Consider the following 18,947-nt stretch of genomic DNA (forward strand, 5'->3'; position numbering starts at 1 on the left):
GTGACTGATTTCACCCAGAATTGAAAACAATTCCTTCACGGATGGCACTTTAATCGATACGGGAAAAGGAGGGGTAGCAAAACGTTATGAAAATGTTTTTTGTCAGATCCGTGCTCTGTGGTCATACAGTTAGCATACTGGACTGCACAGTCAGAGATCCTGATTTCAATTCCTAGGGGAACACCAAATGAGTACATAACAAGCAGTGACTATTTTCATGAATATATGCATCATATAAAAATCGCTTAAAGTTTGATACTAAGATATTATTATTATTATTATTATTATTATTATTATTATTATTATTATTATTATTATTATTATTATGTTACATATTACTTGAGCTTATAATTAGGAAGACCTAGGCGCAGATGGGAGGACAATATTAAGGTGGATCTCGCTGAAATAGGAATACAAAGTAGAAACTGGATCCAGTTAGCTAAGGATAGAAGTCAGTGGAGAGCTTTTGTGAATGCGGCATTGAACCTCCGGGTTCCATAGGCCATAGAATTAATTAGTTAGTTAGGAGGGTAAGTGTGCCTAAAGTCAGCCGTCTCCAGTAGTCACCCATTTTTCAGTAAAAAGCATATTAAATAAACATACAGTAGCTTGTTATCAAACAAATAATCAACTACAACTTAAATCAGAGCTCCAGTATTCAACCTCATTTGTTCTGGCCTGGTGTGACTCCTCGTGGCAGAAAAGAAAGATTATCATTTGAGGTCTGCTGATGCAAGTGAGCAAAGTGCGCATTTTGTTAATAAAAAAATAAGGAAGAAGCTTTACTTCAAAGTTAAGTTAAAATTATATTATTGTAAAATAGTACGAGTTATTGCTTTCTTCTATGCATGAATGTATCGTAGCTTATCAAAAATTCGTGGTTTATGATACAAAACAAGATATTGCGTAGAAATAAGGGGGCTGACTACAAGTTGCATTTTTGATCACGTTTTCCGGTAGTCAGCCATTAGGGGCTGACTACTGGAAATGACTCTTCACTTCAATTTCCAATGGTCAGCCCCCCATTACTTCAACGGACGACTACTGGATACATATACTCCAGTAGTCATCCACTTATCATTCATTCAATTTAAATGACACATGACATACAACTAAGACACTTAACTAATACGTAGAAGACTTTTCTAACGATTTAATGAAAAAGTAACTGTTATGATGTCACTAATTGCATCATACAAGTATAATACAGTTATAAAGTACGGGACAAAATTAAACGATCGAAAATGCCATTAAAACTTATGACGATGTTGGTCGTTTATTTTTGTCCCGTACTTTAATATCAGTCTGGTATTGTAGCCATTTCAATTCTTGTATTTTTCTAGAACTGAGGGAAAAAAGGTTAAGGATTTATGGCTGGTCTGAATTATTTCTCTAAAATTTAGAAAGGACAGGTAATGAGTATTTATTTTACCCTAAGCATACGCCCTACATAAGCTTTGGGGGCCCGGGCCCCCCGGCCCTAGCAGGATCGACGCCCTTGACCCTGATCATAGCTTAGTCTTTTAATCTAAGGTAGCTATGAGGAAGTAAGGGTTATCCATATCTAATTGATTTATTTTTTTAAATTACTCCGCACAATGTCGCGTTTCTGCACGTTTTTAATTCCAAGGCTGCAATTGCTCTTCAACTATTATTATTATTATTATTATTATTATTATTATTATTATTATTATTATTATTATCTGTTCTTATCTGCTCTGTTCCTAGAGTTGCTTGATTGCCGAAACAATACAGAATAATCATAAATATTTACATTCTAACTCACTATGAGCGTGAGGAAAATATGTCTAACAGTTTAAGAACGCGTGATTTAGCGTTTCTTTCAACCAGTCCAAAGACATCTACTGGAATAGACTCAGTGTCAGATGTTTTTGCAATCAGGTGCGTTGAGCATACTCTATCCAAAGAGTCTTCTTATTCTACACTAATAAACACATATAAGGCTATTGTTCTGTCCGAAGAGGATCGATCTGCTATCAGTAGATACTTGCTAGTGAAATGCTCGATATCTTAGTCCTGGAACATACCAAATTTTAGCAATTGGCCGTCTAGAGCCTACAAATATATCTTCGATATCAGAAATAGACGTTACGTCTGACTCAAACCAGGAAAACAACATATCCGTTATGGCATCTTGTACTGAAGCGACGCAAGGTGAAAGGTCTGCTTCTGTTTCTACAGTCAGTAGAGCCAGAAATAACTCCATATGATCTCAGAAGAAATTCAAAGAAAACCTTCGTAAAATACTTCCATATCATCTGGCTTTGATTAGCATCTTTTCTGGCTAGCTCCAATCAAAAACAAAACTACCAAACATGTGCCCAGAGAAAAAGTTCAAAGTGCAGTATCCTCCCAAGCATGGAGAAATTATCAGATGGTAAAGAATGAAAAGAAAAGAAAAGTAGAAGAGGAACGTCTAAAATGAAAAAGGGAGAGAATACAAAAGAAAGGAAAAATTTTAAGTCAAACAAAAAGAAAAGGACTGTCAAGCCAAGTAGCACTAGTAGTTAAAAAGACGAGACGCAAGAAGTTGTTGAAATGTCGTCTAAGGCCTGAAGAAGAATTCATAAGTGATATTGAGAACGATACACTTAAAAATATTGGGTGTCACTTTTGTGATCACTGGTACCACTTAAAATGCACGTGCTCAGTGTATTATCGTACGAGGAACCTGCTAAACAAGTGCTTATGTGTCCTGAATGTGCTTAATGAACTTCATATTAAAGGGTTAATGTCATAGCTAAATATAAATATCAATGTAAATATAAATAGGCCTATATATTAGTTTTAAATAGGCTAGTCTAGGCCGAGGCACATTTTTCTTAGTTTATGATAAATATCATACAAGAAGTCTTTTTTCCTGTATCGCAATATATTTTCCACTAGGCCTGCTTCTAGCCACAGAGGTTTGGGGGGGCATAGATATGTTAGGGGGGGCAAGTCATTAAAAATCTCTTACACATATCTAAATTGTGTTTTTTGTGTTGAGGTCTGGAGGGGCCACGAAAAGTTTAGGAGGGCCAGGCCCTCTAGCTCCCTCTAGTTGCGGGCCTGTTTTCCACGTAGTTTTTCTTTGTAGGAACTCTGAGTGCAATATATTTGTCCCTTAATTTGCTACTGAGGAATTGATCTCTAAAATTCCATTAAAAAAGTCAATTCTATAGTGTGGCTGAGTACTGGTTAAAGTAATGGCTGACCTTTGGTTTTCATAGGCCGACTACTGTTTTTTTCAGGGTTTCTGGTATTTTCTTTTTCTTGTGTAATTATTTATAAAAGATTTCCTATGCGAGCTACACAAACGTAAAATTTAAACACTGTTCTTTCTAATGACATATGCAGTAAAAGTTATTAGTAAAAATGATTATTTTATACTTTTAGTTGAAAATCTCCTTAAATGGTCGACTACTGGCACATTTACCCTATTACTTGAGATGCAAACTATAGGTGCAATTTTTTGAAGGAATGTTGCCTAACTGGAAAGTAGAACTTTACATATTGTTTTGTCTGTGAAACATATGCTTGTTTAGCTTTATTTGAAAGTGTTAATTTTGCCAAAAATATTGAACGTTGGAAAACCGCAATAGCATTTCCTTATAGGGGCAAAAAAAAAAAAAAAAAGAGAGCTGATATTTCTAAAGGAGGCAATCGTAACAAAAACGGATAGGAGATAAACATAAATCGAAAATGTTATGTTGAAAACATTTTCATTGATTTTGTCTTCTGCCTCAGGCACTGACAAGGTCAGACAAATATTGTCTATTACGTTTAAAATTGCCTAAAGGAAAGTTGAACAGAATACCACAGATCTTATCACTCAGTAATCAGCTGTGAAGTGCTACCTTGTAGTCAAACAATATATATCGAAATAACGTGTTTTCTGCCTCTTAGCAAATAAAAACTACGATCTTACTAGCTCTTGGAGTAACCAACTGCGCATGTCGTTTAATAGCTTCAACTAAAAGGGGTGCTCATTCAACGTGCAACTCGTGAAAAGGGTAGAAGTCAGAAATGGCTGAGAATAGAAAAGAGCGTGTTCTTGCTTTAGTGCAAGAAGGCTATTGTGCTGCACAAGCCGCTGAAAGGTGTGGAGTTTTACCAAGAACAGCACAGAAGTGGATAAAGCGTTTTCGAGAGACTGGAGAAACTATGCGGCGCCGAGGTAGTGGTAGGCGTCGTGTGACAACACCTGAGCAGGATGCCCAGCTTGTTGCTGCTGCGCGACTTAATCCCAACATGACCGCCAGACAACTTCGGCACGCATCAGCTTTTCCAGGCTCTCGAGATACTGCTGTACGGCGTCTTAGGGAAGCTAATTTTCACGCCCGTCGTGCTGCGGTGAAAGAATTCCTCTCGGAAGAGCATATAAGACGACGGCTTCAGTTTGCGGAAGAAAATGTGAACCGTGATTGGAGACATGTTGTCTTCACAGACGAATGCACATTTTCTTCCTCAAATAATGGCCCAGTAGTCGTGTATCGTCCGAGAGGCTCCAGGCATGATCCCAGATACGTTTTCCACAAACGTCACTGTGGACGCGTATCTGTATCTGCTTGGGGTTTCATGACATCACAGTGTCTTGGAGTACTCCATAGGGTAGAGGGGCGTCTTACAGGTGAGCAATATTTACATATCCTTCGGGATGTTATGTTGCCATCTGTGCGTTTTATCTACCCCGATGGAGTAATCCAGTTTCAGCACGACAGGTCTCCGGTTCATATGTGTCAATTAGTTCAGAATTGGCTCTCGCAGCAGGCTGATTTAGAGGTCCTAGATTGGCCACCGCGTGGAGCCGATATGAATATAATTGAGACAGTATGGGCAGAGGTCAAAAGGGTGATGAAGGAGAACTGGCCTAACCCGCCTCCATCCACAAAAAATCAACTATGGGAAATCGTTGAAAACAGCTGGGAGGAAGTCTCCCGTAGTGAACGCTTTCTCCGCAGACTTACCGAAAGCATGCCCAGAAGGCTCCAGGCAGTCATCGATGTAGAAGGTCATTGGACCTCCTATTAGACACCTATATATAAACAGCCCTTTTCAGGGCTACGTATTCCCTTCCATTCTTTTTTTTTTTTTGAATGCCAATGAAAATGTATCTAAGTCACTTTCACCGTTAAACAATGAAAATGAAAAAAAAACAACAATAGCAGTGGACAAGACTCGATCGTGCGAACTTGTGTATTGTAATCTCTCACTTATCCGCTGAGCTACGAAGTAACACGTAGATTTTTTGAAAAAGATATTAGTAGTTCATAACAACACACTCCCTTTTTATGTAATTCATGTGCCTCTTGCTGCTATCGATGGCGTGAAAACAAAATGCTACACATTACCCCATATCATTTCACCAGTAGATTGCTGTTTTCTGATTAGTTAAAACAGGATTCCTGGATATCTAAGCGAAAAATGTATTTCTTTTTCATGTATTCTACGAAAAACCTAAAGAGTAAACAAAATCGAGACAAGCAACTTTCTCGAACAAACCACTCAATGTATCAGTGTCATTGCAAACAACGTCTCGCTGATGTAATGAATAACAACATGTAGTAAAGATCATGGGGTCTTCAGATCAAATGTAGCTTGTCATATGGTTTTGTTTTCTTCAGCACAATATAATTTTTTTAAAAAATTATCCAGTCATGTGAGAAAAACAAATTTTGCAGAAATATAACATTTCGTTTTGAGAGGCGTATTAGCACGAAGAAATAGTTTTATTTCTTGCAATCCAAACCGTGAAGAATGAGCTAATGAATAGCGTTTATGGGTCTTTCAATAAGCACCATCCAGTGTGTTGTCGTCGGCAACGTTACGTTTTTCCTTTTCTTTTTTTCTCGTTTTCGCGCATCACATTCTGTTTTTCAATGACTTATAATGCTAAATTTTAATCCGCTGTTAATTCGTTCGTCGTTTTCACTTCCACCTACAATATTAGATTTAGGCATAGCTGACTATCCTCTAATTTGTATCGAAGTTTTGTCAAGTTTCTAGTGAACGTCAGCTAACCATTTTCTTCCAAGTACTAAATGTATTCAAATATTTATTTCAAACGGCTGATTTGATTTCCCGTGATGATCGGACAGACAAACACGACGTCACTTTTACATATTGACCGCCTTATTTGGAACTTGCCCCATTTCCCCCCTCAAAAGTGGATTTTTAAGGACAACGGAAGATGGGCTCACATATTTTAAAATAAGGTGTTTATATCCATCTGTTCCTCTTACGACATATGTGTTAATGAATCCGACTGGACCAAATGCTAAATACCGTATATTTAAAAGATAATTTCAAGTGCTTCATCCGTTTTGCTGTGAAGACACAATCTCGATGTCATCATTCTTAAATATTGAGCAAAAACGATACAAATTGCCCCTCTTCTCCATTTAGTACCGAAATTTCTAAACACGGTCGGACACGTGCACACTCGTTTTAAATAAGGAATTTATGTATCATATTTCATCTCACAAACGTGAGAGATTCTATTTTTGGCATACATTTTAACCCCCTCTTTTCTGTTTGGATACGCATTTCAATAAAAATGGCGTGACAACAACCCAGTCCGAGGTAGGTGTTAACTATGTTAATAAAATTCATTTCAAACGGTTCAGCCATTTTTCGTTATGATAAACAACGTGTTTTTGATTTATATACTATGCAAATATAGGTTAATAGTATTGTTCTGTCTTGTTATTTATTTATTTAAGTTATTTATTGATATAAAATTGAAGTGTTACGTTTAATGTTTAACAATACCTAGCATTAACATGTTATCAACCGTGAAGTAGCGAATTTTGTGTCTAATATTTATATTATATTCAATTTAATGTGTCACGCTAGTAGCAAATTAAGCATAAATGCGAAAACATTGTTCACTTTCAGTTCTCAAGAGAATTTCTTTCCTGTCTTTCTATTATTTTGTCAATAGCTTACAAAACACTGGCATCAGACTTTTGCAATTATATTTTTTAACGTTTTTCCCATAAACTCCCCTGAAAATTTAACCTGAATCGACCCTTACCGGGAATCGAACCCGAGACTACAAGAACTAAAAACACTCGCGCTAGCTACTAGACTTTTTTTTATTTTTTTCACGTTAATTAGTAAGCCCACGTTTCATATAGCCTCGCTGTTGAAAGTGTTACGTGAATATAGACTAGACCAAAATTAATTGTTGGTGTCCATTTCAGGATCACTCAGTATTATGTTTTTAAGTGTTAGAGTGTTACAAAATCCAACACTTTTCAGTGCCTTATTAAACAACTTATTTAAAAAAAAAGTCTTGAATGTGTATTCACGGATACAATAAGAATAAAAATCACTATTAGAAACAAACATTTGCAGTAAAAGGAAAAGCAGAAACTATTTGTGTAATAAAAATGTATATCTTTGTCAAAATATTTGTGACTTGGTGTAATCTATATTCACGTAACATTCCTCCACTAAAAACATGCTACCGAGTGATCCTGAAATGAACACCAGTAAAAAATTTTGGTCTAGTCTATATTCACATAACAAAAGGAACAAGAAACTAAAAATCAACTCAACACTACTTTTATACCACCAATAGCAGCAAGGGCCAGACGATACTATCCCGACAAAATGCATTTATTCCTTTGACCTGCATTGCAAAGCATCGGACAATTTGCAACATCAATTACAAAAGCTTGAAGAGAAAGAATCTTTATGGACAATAAGTTTCTTACATACAATATTCAATTATAAAATGCCTACTACTTATCTTTCTTATTTAATTTATGGGGCGCGATGGTTCACTGGTAGAGCGCTTACCTTTGGTGCACGCGGTCTCTGGTTTTATTCCGTTCAAGTAAGCTTGTGGTGGACAACATTATGTCCGTGACTTTTCTCAAAGCATTTCCTTTTCCTTCCACTTGCTCATTCCACCAATTCTTATATCATTTTTCTTACTTTAATTATCTTCTCCCTTAGCCTAAAATAGCAGGATTATAGAACACTGGTCCGTATACCAATTGAGTGGTGATGAAGAAAGCAATCAACCTGGTTGACCTGCCTTCACTCGCTATCGCTTGCTCGACATTACTATATGAATTGTGTATTGAGATTTGATAAAGAAAAGAACCAAACTGGTTACTAATCGAAATTCTCCTCTATGTGAGGACCAGCAATCTAGAACATTCCCGCCTAAAGGGCGTAATAGTGGGATGTTAAATATTTCATTTCATTTTCTAATTTAATTTAGCTCTTCCACATAATATTTTATCTGAAATAATAATAAAATATTATCAAGTGCTCGCAAAGCTGGGAGCGATCTCGGAATCTACCGTAATGTGCGGTAATCTTATTAAATATGTTTCACTACTAGATCAGTTGTTGAATGTTTCATAATGCTATACTAAATTCCTAAACATTCAAGCGAAATAAGTAAAATTGATGAGATTGACAATTTAAACCGCACAGTATTGCAAAGCTGGCGGTGTAAATATTTACTCCATTACGCAAACTCTGTTTCAAATACAACCATTATTATACAGTTCATTTTCATAAACTTGTTCTTATAGCAACTATATCATTTCCTATTTAAATTAAATTTATAGATAATTTTGTGTTACATATCAGCTGATACTCATGCAATAAACTATACAATAAGTTAACATTCGATGTAAATAGATAAGAAATGTATAATGTTACAGATTCTGGAATTGCAATTTAATTCAATTTTAAACTGTATACATTTTCTATATGATTGTTTCATTTACTTTATAAAAATCCAGATTATGATTTACACTAACTGTTTTAATTAAAAATACAAGCTTATACAGGGTGCGGGGAAAGTCCCGGAACGGTCCAATATCTCGCGAAATATACAGATCAGCAAAACAAAAATAACACATGTTAAACAGTTTTAAAAAATCTATCCAATGATACCAAACGCAACCCTCCATTCCCACACGGGGGTTAACTTTAAAATTTTAAATGGAAATCCCCATATTTTGTTGCACATTTGGATTCTTCAGAATAAGTAACAGTGATTTGACCCAAAATTGAAAACAGTGCCTTCACGGATAGCACTTGAATCGACACATAAAAAATGGAGGCGGCAAATCTTTATGAAAATGTGGCCTCTCAGTGTCGAGCTCTGGGCCATGCGGTTAGCGTACGGGACTGCGGCATGAAAGGTCATGAGTTCGATTTCCACGCAGAGTAAAATTTTCATGTGATTTTTTTACCCACATAACGAATTCATACATTTTAATTTCCATAAAATAATGCATTTGTCCATATTTATTAATTTGCAAGAAAATACAAATGGTGACAAAAATGGCTTATTTTTGTTGTAAATAACCCTACTACTAAGAACTACTTCATAAAGCTACTTTGCAAAACAATTATCGATATTGTATTCCATGTAACTTCATCTTCGCACACACTGTTTTCAATTTTTGATCAAATCACTATCACTTTTTCTGGAGAATCCACATATGAAATAAGAAATAGGGGTTCCCATTTAAAATTTTAAAGTTATCCCCCGTAGTCCCCAAGGAGGTAGGGATAGGTGATTGTGTTTTCTATCATTGGATAGCTTCTTTAAAACTATTTAACATGTGTTATTTTTGTTTTGGTGATATTTATACTTCGCGAGATATTTTACCGTTCCGGGAATTTTTCCGCACCCTGTATACAGTATTTTATCTCTCTTTCGCACTCTCACTCTCTATATTACACACTCTATATTGCAATACTGAGTGTTGCAATAGGTATCAAGAACATGAATAATTTTCATTTTGGACGTATGGTTTAAGGTTGGTATTCAGATCACAAATCTATTCTCATTATAACGGATGTGGTATTAACGCTAATAAGGATCGTTAACGTTCCACATTTTAGTGTCTTCGTATATAGCCTAATTGATGAACATAGTGAATAAATGTGACTGAGCTTTGAAAAGTGATTGTTCATCTGGTCTTGTGTTTTTAAGCACTTCAAACTAGACATTTTAAAAAATATTTCACTATATTGAAAAAAAAAAAGCGTTCAGCACTCAGGCTCGAACTGCCACCCTTCGGTTCTAGAATTTCAACAGAATTGCTAAACCCGCTTGGCCACGAAGGCATATTAGGAAATAACGCGTTCTGATATTAGAAATAGACTTGCTCCAAGCGCAGGTTTACACTTGGAGTTTTAAATAACCATTTTCTGTTTTTTTTTCAGTAATTTCAACTGAAGATATTGATTGATTTCCCATATTGGAATTTCACGTGAAGTGTGAATTGTATGTTCATCTCAAAAATACATTATTTTCTGTTCCTTCAATTTTACGTATTTGTGAGTGCTCCTAATACCTGTGCACTGTATGGAGTGAATTTCCCTCGGGATATTCTTCGCGTAATTATCTGACAGACTAAAGTTTCATAACAATCACAGTTTTTTGCTTATAATTTTCTTATTTTGCTTTATTTTTTCACAAAAATCATAAATAATTATTCATTACTACACTGCTTTGTTAAGGAAAGCACAAAGAAGCGATAATATATTAAGAAAACTGAGTTATTAATGAAAATGTGGAAGTTACAGTATATGCGAACTTTTTTTTGCGGATGACGATACCTATTACCATGCTATGTGGCTGATCGTACGATGGCTTGAAAGTCTACATAGCATTGATAGTGCATACGACACGCTTTCGATAGCGCTTTTTCTAGCTTCCATAACGCAGTTTGGTCCTGAGAAACGGAGGCGTGTCTTACAAGATTACGTTACGTATTACCTTGCCCCTGTATAATAACTATTTTGCTCTATTGTATCCTACTCTTGAATAGCAACTTTTTTCATTTTGTACCACACAAATTTTCAATTTCTTTCATGTATTTTGTTTTCACAATGATACACTGCTATTTATATCTACAAGGGCAAAAGTATAAGTTTTATCTAAAAATAAATAAATAAAATAAAAACTGCACTACGGAAGCTTGAATTAGCGCCGTAATTATTACCAATATAATATAAACCTTTATTACATCGTACGAAAACATAGTATAGTAACAGGTACAATATAGCCTCTGAAAAAAACAAACTCAGGAAACTTGAAAAATGCGTTGCTTATACCAGCAATGCAATATACACTTTCATTATATCGTATGAAGACACTATAGTAACAAATACAATACAGACTCTAAGGACATGCATTCCATTCAAAATAAATTTCAGGTGGGAAAGTAGTCGCGATACAAGTAAAAGTAATCCAAAATGACCGATATTAGTGTCAAATCCATAGCTTTCGCGGTCGCTGAGATGAATGGTGACACTTTCATTAGTGATCACTTGCAAATTCAGCTACCATTGTATGCGGGCCAGGAGTAAGCGGGGGCGGGGATACCGAAACATGTAAAAGTAATACAAAATGGCCAATATTAGTGTCAAGTCCATAGTTTTCGTGATCGCTGAGAACAATGGTGACACTTCCATTAGCGATGATTTGCAAATTCAGCTACCATTGTATGCGGGCCGAGAATCAGCGGGGGGGGGGATAAATGTATACAAACTGAAATAGAAAATGATAATAATACTATTAAGAAACCACCTGACATATATTGTAAGAAAAAAGACAAAGGAACTATTCCAGATCCAGCAGCAGAAGAAAAAACAACACTTAAGATAAATTTTGTGAATGGCGAGCAGAAATATCTATTTCCAATCAAAGAAGAACCAATTCAAGATAACAAAATTACATCAACTCAATCTCCGAAAGAAGGAGAAAATACGAAACCAATTTTGATGGAACCAAGACAATTATATGATAATATGAGCCATCAATATAGATTAGCCAAATTGGAGGACAAGAACATTCTTAGTGTGGCATTTCGACAAGTAATTAGAGATCTACATGACAAGGGACGGACGATAACGTACACTACGCTGGAAGAAATCGATAGAATAGAACTGAGAACATACGATCTTCCCGCTAATGGATGGGAGTTAGTAGATCTAATAAATAAAGTATATGAGAGAAGAGGTATACACTGGGAATTAGAGAATGTATACAAACAGATGGTGAACGCCCACGGCAGAATTTGTTTCGACTACAGCAAAACTGGTATGGACGCCTTTGTATACACCAAACATGCTTAACAGCCTACTAACATTAAAAATTGCACAAAACAACTCGCACAGGTCGAAACTCGCGACAATGGAAGCAAGAAGATTTGTGGAAACAACAAATATCGATTTAATCGCTCTACAAGAACCATATACTTACAATAACAGATTAGTAGCTTTCCCAGCATCAGTGAGAATAATTTATGGTGGTGAGGCCTCCCTAGCAGTGATTGTGGTCATGAACAAAAATCTAGAAGTATTAAAAATCTCACAATACTGTGATAATTGGACTGTATGTGTTGAAATTACACAAGGAACTGATTCAATCTGGTTAATCAATTCTTATTTTCAATATAGTAAGGAAATTAAACCATTTTTAAATAAACTACAGCAAATAATCAGACAAAACCCTGGGAAAAAGATCATAATAATGTTAGATTCAAACGCCAAGAACATAGCCTGGGGTTCACCATATACCGATCAAAGAGGAGAGGAATTGGGAGATTTTATCATGCAAAACGATCTTGCGATTATAAATACTGGAAACAAGCCAACCTTCGTAGGATCAAGAGGCGAATCATTTATAGACATAACAATCAGCACAATAAACATTATGGACAAAATAGAAAATTGGATGGTTCACGATAAACAAACTACCAGTGACCACGAAGTCATAACCTTCGACGTAAAAATGGATAAAGGAAGGAATAAAGAAAGATTAAATATAAAGAAAATAGATTGGGAAGTTTTTAAAGACAAGCTAGACCTCCCTCAATTAGAACAAACAGAAGATGCTAACAATATGGTAATAAAGGTAGAAGAAGCCACAATAACCGCGATAAGAGAATCCACTCCGAAATTAGGGCAAAAAGTAGGATACGGTGGCTTTTGGAAACCAAAATTAGAAAGATTAAAAAAAATGGTAAAAGCAAGAAGAAAAAGTTATCAGGCAACCCTAGAACCGAGGCTCAAAAATATTAGGCTCCAAAATTATAGAAAGGTAAAGGACGAATATGAACAGGCGGTATTATTGGAGAAAAAACGAAGTTGGGAATTGTTTCTGGCGAAAAACATAGAAATGGATCCTTGGGGTTTTCCATATAAATTAATTATGCAAAAGATTAATCCTACAACATTATGCACAATTAAAAATGCAGATGGAACGTATACAAAAACAAGAGAAGAAACACTAGACAAATTAATGCAGAAATTTTTCCCTAAGGATACGATGGAAGATGATACAATGGGACAGATGCAGCTAAGAAGAAATCATGCAAGAGAAGCAACACTAGTAGATGTGGACGACTCCGAATTGGTATCAAATGATGAAGTAGAAAAAATTATAAAGAAACTAAAAACAGGTAAGGCCCCAGGTCTTGATGAAATAACAAATGAAATATATAAAAGGAATAAAGATATATGGGTCCCTTACTTAACAAGACTTTACAACATATTGTTAAAGAAACAAACATTCCCAAATGAATGGAAAATTTCGAAGTTAATTATACTACTTAAGAGCCTGGACAGAGACCCCTTAGAAATTGGTGCCTACAGACCAATATGTTTACTAAAGAACATAAGCAAAATTTATGAGAGAGTTATAGCTAATAGGATAAACAAGTATAGAAATACACAGAATGACACCCTACAATATGGTTTTAGAGCGGGAAGATCGACTGAGGATGCACTGAATGTTTTTAAAGAACAAATACAAAATAGTAGCTACCAAAAGAAATATGCTCTAGCGTTGTTTGTTGACATCGAAGGAGCATTCGATAATTTATGGATACCAGCGTTATTAGAGAATTTGAAGAAATTAAGGCTTCCACAATATCTGCAAAACGTAATAAAAGACTATTTCCAACACAGAAAAATAGTTATACAAACAGAAATGGGAGATAAAGAAATACAAAATGAAAAGGGCTGTCCACAAGGTTCAATCTTGGGACCCCTGATGTGGGATATACAACTACAGCCTTGCCTGGAGAAAATGGCAAAGAATGAGTCAATAGATAGAATCATAGCCTTTGCTGATGATATTGTAATAATAACCTCGGCAAATTCCAGAAGAGAAATAGAAACAAAAACTAACCAAGTAGTGGAAAGTCTATATAACTGGTGCTCTGAAAATAAATTAAAGCTATCAGCGAAAAAAACTAAGTTTATGCTTTTTGGAACCAAATTAACTAGGGAACCACAAATAAAAATATTAAATCAAAAAATAAAAAGAGTAACAGAATTTAAATACTTAGGCGTAACAATAGATGAAAATTTAAACTTTGAGAAACATGTACAGTATATAGTTGAAAAAAGTAATAAAATTGCCAACAAACTAATGACAATTGGCAAAAATGTGTTCCGTGACCACAGGAGAGAACCAATCATACAGTGAAAAACCATAGTGATCTGTTTTGCTGTGAAAAGTGAAGAGGAGTGAAGTTTGATAAATAACCATACAGCATACGGGAGAGGAACCATTGTCATACGGTGAAAACCGAAGAAAGAAGATGAAGCAACACATTACTAAATAAAACTTAACTAAATAATATAACAATTTAAATAATTAATAAAGAAATATAAAATTAATGAAACAATATCATTAAACACTCATGTGGAATAACAAGAGAGAAAAAAGGATAAATAGTAACCTAACTAATAAATATATTAATACATGATAATAAATAATATAATAAACCATTAAACAAGAATAGGAAACCATAATTGCAATTAAAAAAAATAAAAATTAGAAACTAGGTAACTAAAAAACACAATAAGACTATAATCTTTTTTAAAAAAAAAAATCTTAATAATTAAGAAAAGAAATCAATCAGTAGGAACTAAATGGTTAAGAACTACAGGGAAATAAAATATAAAAATAACAGCAAAATAGAAGAGTAGATTAGTTAGATAATATAGATAGATAAGTAGATAAGAATTAATAAAATAGAATGTATTATTTAAGTATTTTATATCGTACTCCATACTATTACAGTTGTTGGATCAGGAATTGAAATACTAAGTAGTATAGTTCAGGATAGGTGCAGATAGATTTAAGCTGAGTAGCACTTTGCAAGAAAACTGTTGTTATTTTTTTCTCATAGTTTATTCTTGTTGTTCTTTGTTTTTTGTTTGTTTTGGTCTTGTGCTGTGGTTCTTTTTAGGGATGCACGCGAGACGCGAGAAGTCTCGTCTTGTCTCGCGTCTCGTCTCGCATTTGCGAGACGAGACTGAAAATTTTATGCGAGACGCGAGACGAGACTAAACCATGCGAGACGAGACGCGAGACGAGACTCAGTTAAGTCTCGCACGAGAAGTCTCGCGAGACTTCTCGCAGTCTCGAAACATTTATGAATTACATGTAATTACATATTTAGTGATTTTACATTTATTGAATTTTCTAAGTTGAGCGTTAATGCCTCCAGGAACAAAAAATTGATTGGGGCAATAGACATTTTATGAGATTTATTGTTATTCAAGGTTGATTTTCAGAATTAAAGCCTACTTTAGTTTCTAAACATCATTAAAAAAGAAAAGCTTTGTAAATTGGAAATTTATTACAACATCGATTTAGGACTTTATTTTACGACACAAACACATACACGCGGGCGCGCACGAATACATGAACTTCTGTTTTTTGGTCTGCAAAGCGAATAAGACTCCCTATTGCTGCAAAATGTGATATTTTCGTTGTTTCTGTCTTTTTCACATTACTACTAGCGATTTATGTTGGGGGATGGCGGGGAAATCCCCTCTCGTCAAAGTTTATCCCGGGTCCGGCTCGCAGAAATAACATGATATTTTTACATGGAATAAGTATTTTCTTTCTATATATTTATCAAAAACATCCCCCTCTAGTTCGGAAGTTTAATTCAAACACTGGTTTGGTATAATGGCCCTATAGGTTTAATGCGAGATGGTAGGAATGGCCCTATATCTGTCAGTAATTTTATTTTCTAGATCTGGCAACACTATATAAGTTGAACGCGAAAGTTGATAAAATGCGATAATGCAACATTGCTACAAGCGCGAACGAACCAAAAGAATTGGGTCGTATTGTGTTGTGAGGAGTTCTTTTGTTGTCTACAAGCGCTTTTGCTGGTATAAAAACATCTTTATAATGGAAAATCACCCTTCAAGGAAACGACCAAAACGTGTAAATGTTGATAGTGGCGACGATATTTTAGAAGAGCCAAATATTGCTGGAGACCTCTAAGCTGGAAAACAATGTTGGATCCAGAACAATTTATGCTGGTTTTGCTGTAAATTATGCTATTAACCCTTTGGGGATCGCATGGTACAATCTGTACCATACGGGGTGTTTCATGGTACATTGCGTTATAACTCTCCTATTTGAGCTTTTTCGTCCGTTTTTTTGTTTTTGTTTTGTTTTTCAAGTCCAGAGGCATTGTAGAAGACCTTACGTATGGTTTCACACCTTCCTGCGACGAGACATAAGAGGTGATGACGTCATAATTCTAAAATATATATATTTTCTTTTAATATTGTGGGGCCGATCTATGTTCATTATTTTTTGGCGGGCTTATTTTTACACGTAGAAGATTGAAATTTTGCACACACATTCAGTCCACCGAGTAGTATTTACCAGATTTTTTCAGATTTCTGTGTTAAAACAGGGGGGGATCCAGAGGAGCAAAAAGTTGAAAAAAGGGATATTTTACCAAAAATCCCTTTCTTCGCGATTTTCCCGCCTTAAATACATGATGGAGACAAGTGAATGGTATCGCCTGAAAGGCAGTTCTATTCTGAAGAGAATAATGTGCGACACATGACCCTAGGGTAATTAGAGAAGTGTCAGGGAATTTTTATGAAAATATACTTCTGTATAGGGGAATTTTGGACATTTTCGGTATTATTTTTTGCGGGCTTATTTTTGCACCTAGAAGATTGAAATTGTGCACAAACATTCAGTCCACCGAGGAGTATTTACAAGATTTTTTTCGTACTTCAGTGTTAAAACATGTGGGTACAAAGGGGCTAAACGTTGAAAAAGGGAAATTTTTACCAAAAATCCCTTTAACGGGATTTTCTCGCCTTAGATACATGATGGAGACAAGTGAATGGTATTGCCTGAAAGGCAGTTCTATTATGAATGATCCTAGGGTAATTAGGGATGTCTCAGGGAATGTTTAAAAATTTTCCTCTGTATACGAGAATATGGGACATTGTCGGTATATATTTTTTTGGCGGGCTTACTTTTGCACCTGGAAAATTGGAATTCTGCATAAACATTCAGCCCACCAAGTACTATTTATCAGATTTTTTAGATGGCTACGTTCACACAGGGCCGCTCAGAGGGGCCCAAAGTGCGAGAAAAAAATCCCTCCGTAATTTGCCCTTTGACATCATTTTTCCCGCTCCTGGTATATGGTATGAGCACGCAAGTGGCACCATTTGAAAGCCAGCTTCATTCTGAAAAGAATGAGGTATGAACCATGATCCTAGGATAAATAGTGACGATGCAGTAGCTGCTTGACTGAAAGTCTAAAAAATAGCCCAAAAAGCCGGGTATCGGAAAGGGTTAATTTGACGAAAATTAATGGTCCAGGAATCACATTCAAGCACAACTTTTCTTTTAATTTGGAGCGGAGGGGACACAAGTTCGGATACCATGTTGAACTCTAGGTTCCGTCTCCTTAGGATGTTATGAACATTCATCCCATGGAAAGCAATGGCAAACCACCAAGGATTCAGCTCGCCAAGGAACTTTTAGGTCAAATACCTGCCTTCGGACAAAATATCACATCATCATTCATTAACAGCCATAGAATAACACATTGCAAAATTTTGACCAGAATATATGCGAGACTGCGAGACCATGCGAGAAAGTCTCGCGCGAGACGCGAGACGAGACTCAAAATTTTATGCGAGACGAGACTTCACATTTGCGAGACGAGACGAGACCAACATTTGAGGCTGCGAGACGAGACGAGACTTTTCCATTTCTCGTCTCGTCTCGTCTCGCGTGCATCCCTAGTTCTTTTGTTCTTTCCTTTTTCCCTTTTGCTTTTCACCTTTTTCCTTTCAAACATGGATACCCAATAAAGATAAGAAAATAAATAAATGGCAATGATGATAACCCGTTCCGGTCAAAAGTTTCAGATGCCGGATCTGAAAGACGGGCCTGAGCCAAAAAAAAAAAAAAAAACTTTCATTAGTGATCACTTGCTAATTCAGCTACCATTGTAGGTGGGCCGGGAGTCAGCGGGGGGTGGGGATACCGAAACATGTAAAAGTAATACAAAATGACCGATATTAGTGTCAAGTCCATAGTTTTCGCGGTCGCTGAGATGAATGGTGACACTTTCATTAGTGATCACTTGCTAATTCAGCTACCATTGTAGGTGGGCCGGGAGTCAGCGGGGGTTGGGGATACCGAGAGATGTAAAAGTAATCCACAATGACCGATATTAGTGTCAAATCCATAGTTTTCGCGGTCGCTGAGATGAATGGTGACACTTTCATTAGTGATCACTTGCAAATTCAGCTACCATTGTATGCGGACTGAGAATCAGCGGGGGGTGGGGATACCGAAACATGTAAAAGTAATACAAAATGACCGATATTAGTGTCAAGTCCATAGTTTTCGCGGTCGCTGAGATGAATGGTGACACTTTCATTAGTGATCACTTGCTAATTCAGCTACCATTGTAGGTGGGCCGGGAGTCAGCGGGGGTTGGGGATACCGAGAGATGTAAAAGTAATCCACAATGACCGATATTAGTGTCAAATCCATAGTTTTCGCGGTCGCTGAGATGAATGGTGACACTTTCATTAGTGATCACTTGCAAATTCAGCTACCATTGTATGCGGACTGAGAATCAGCGGGGGGTGGG

The sequence above is a fragment of the Thermobia domestica genome, chromosome 15, assembly GCF_964235325.1.
Source record: "Thermobia domestica chromosome 15, izTheDome1.hap1.1, whole genome shotgun sequence".
Classification (NCBI taxonomy): Eukaryota; Metazoa; Arthropoda; class Insecta; order Zygentoma; family Lepismatidae; genus Thermobia; species Thermobia domestica.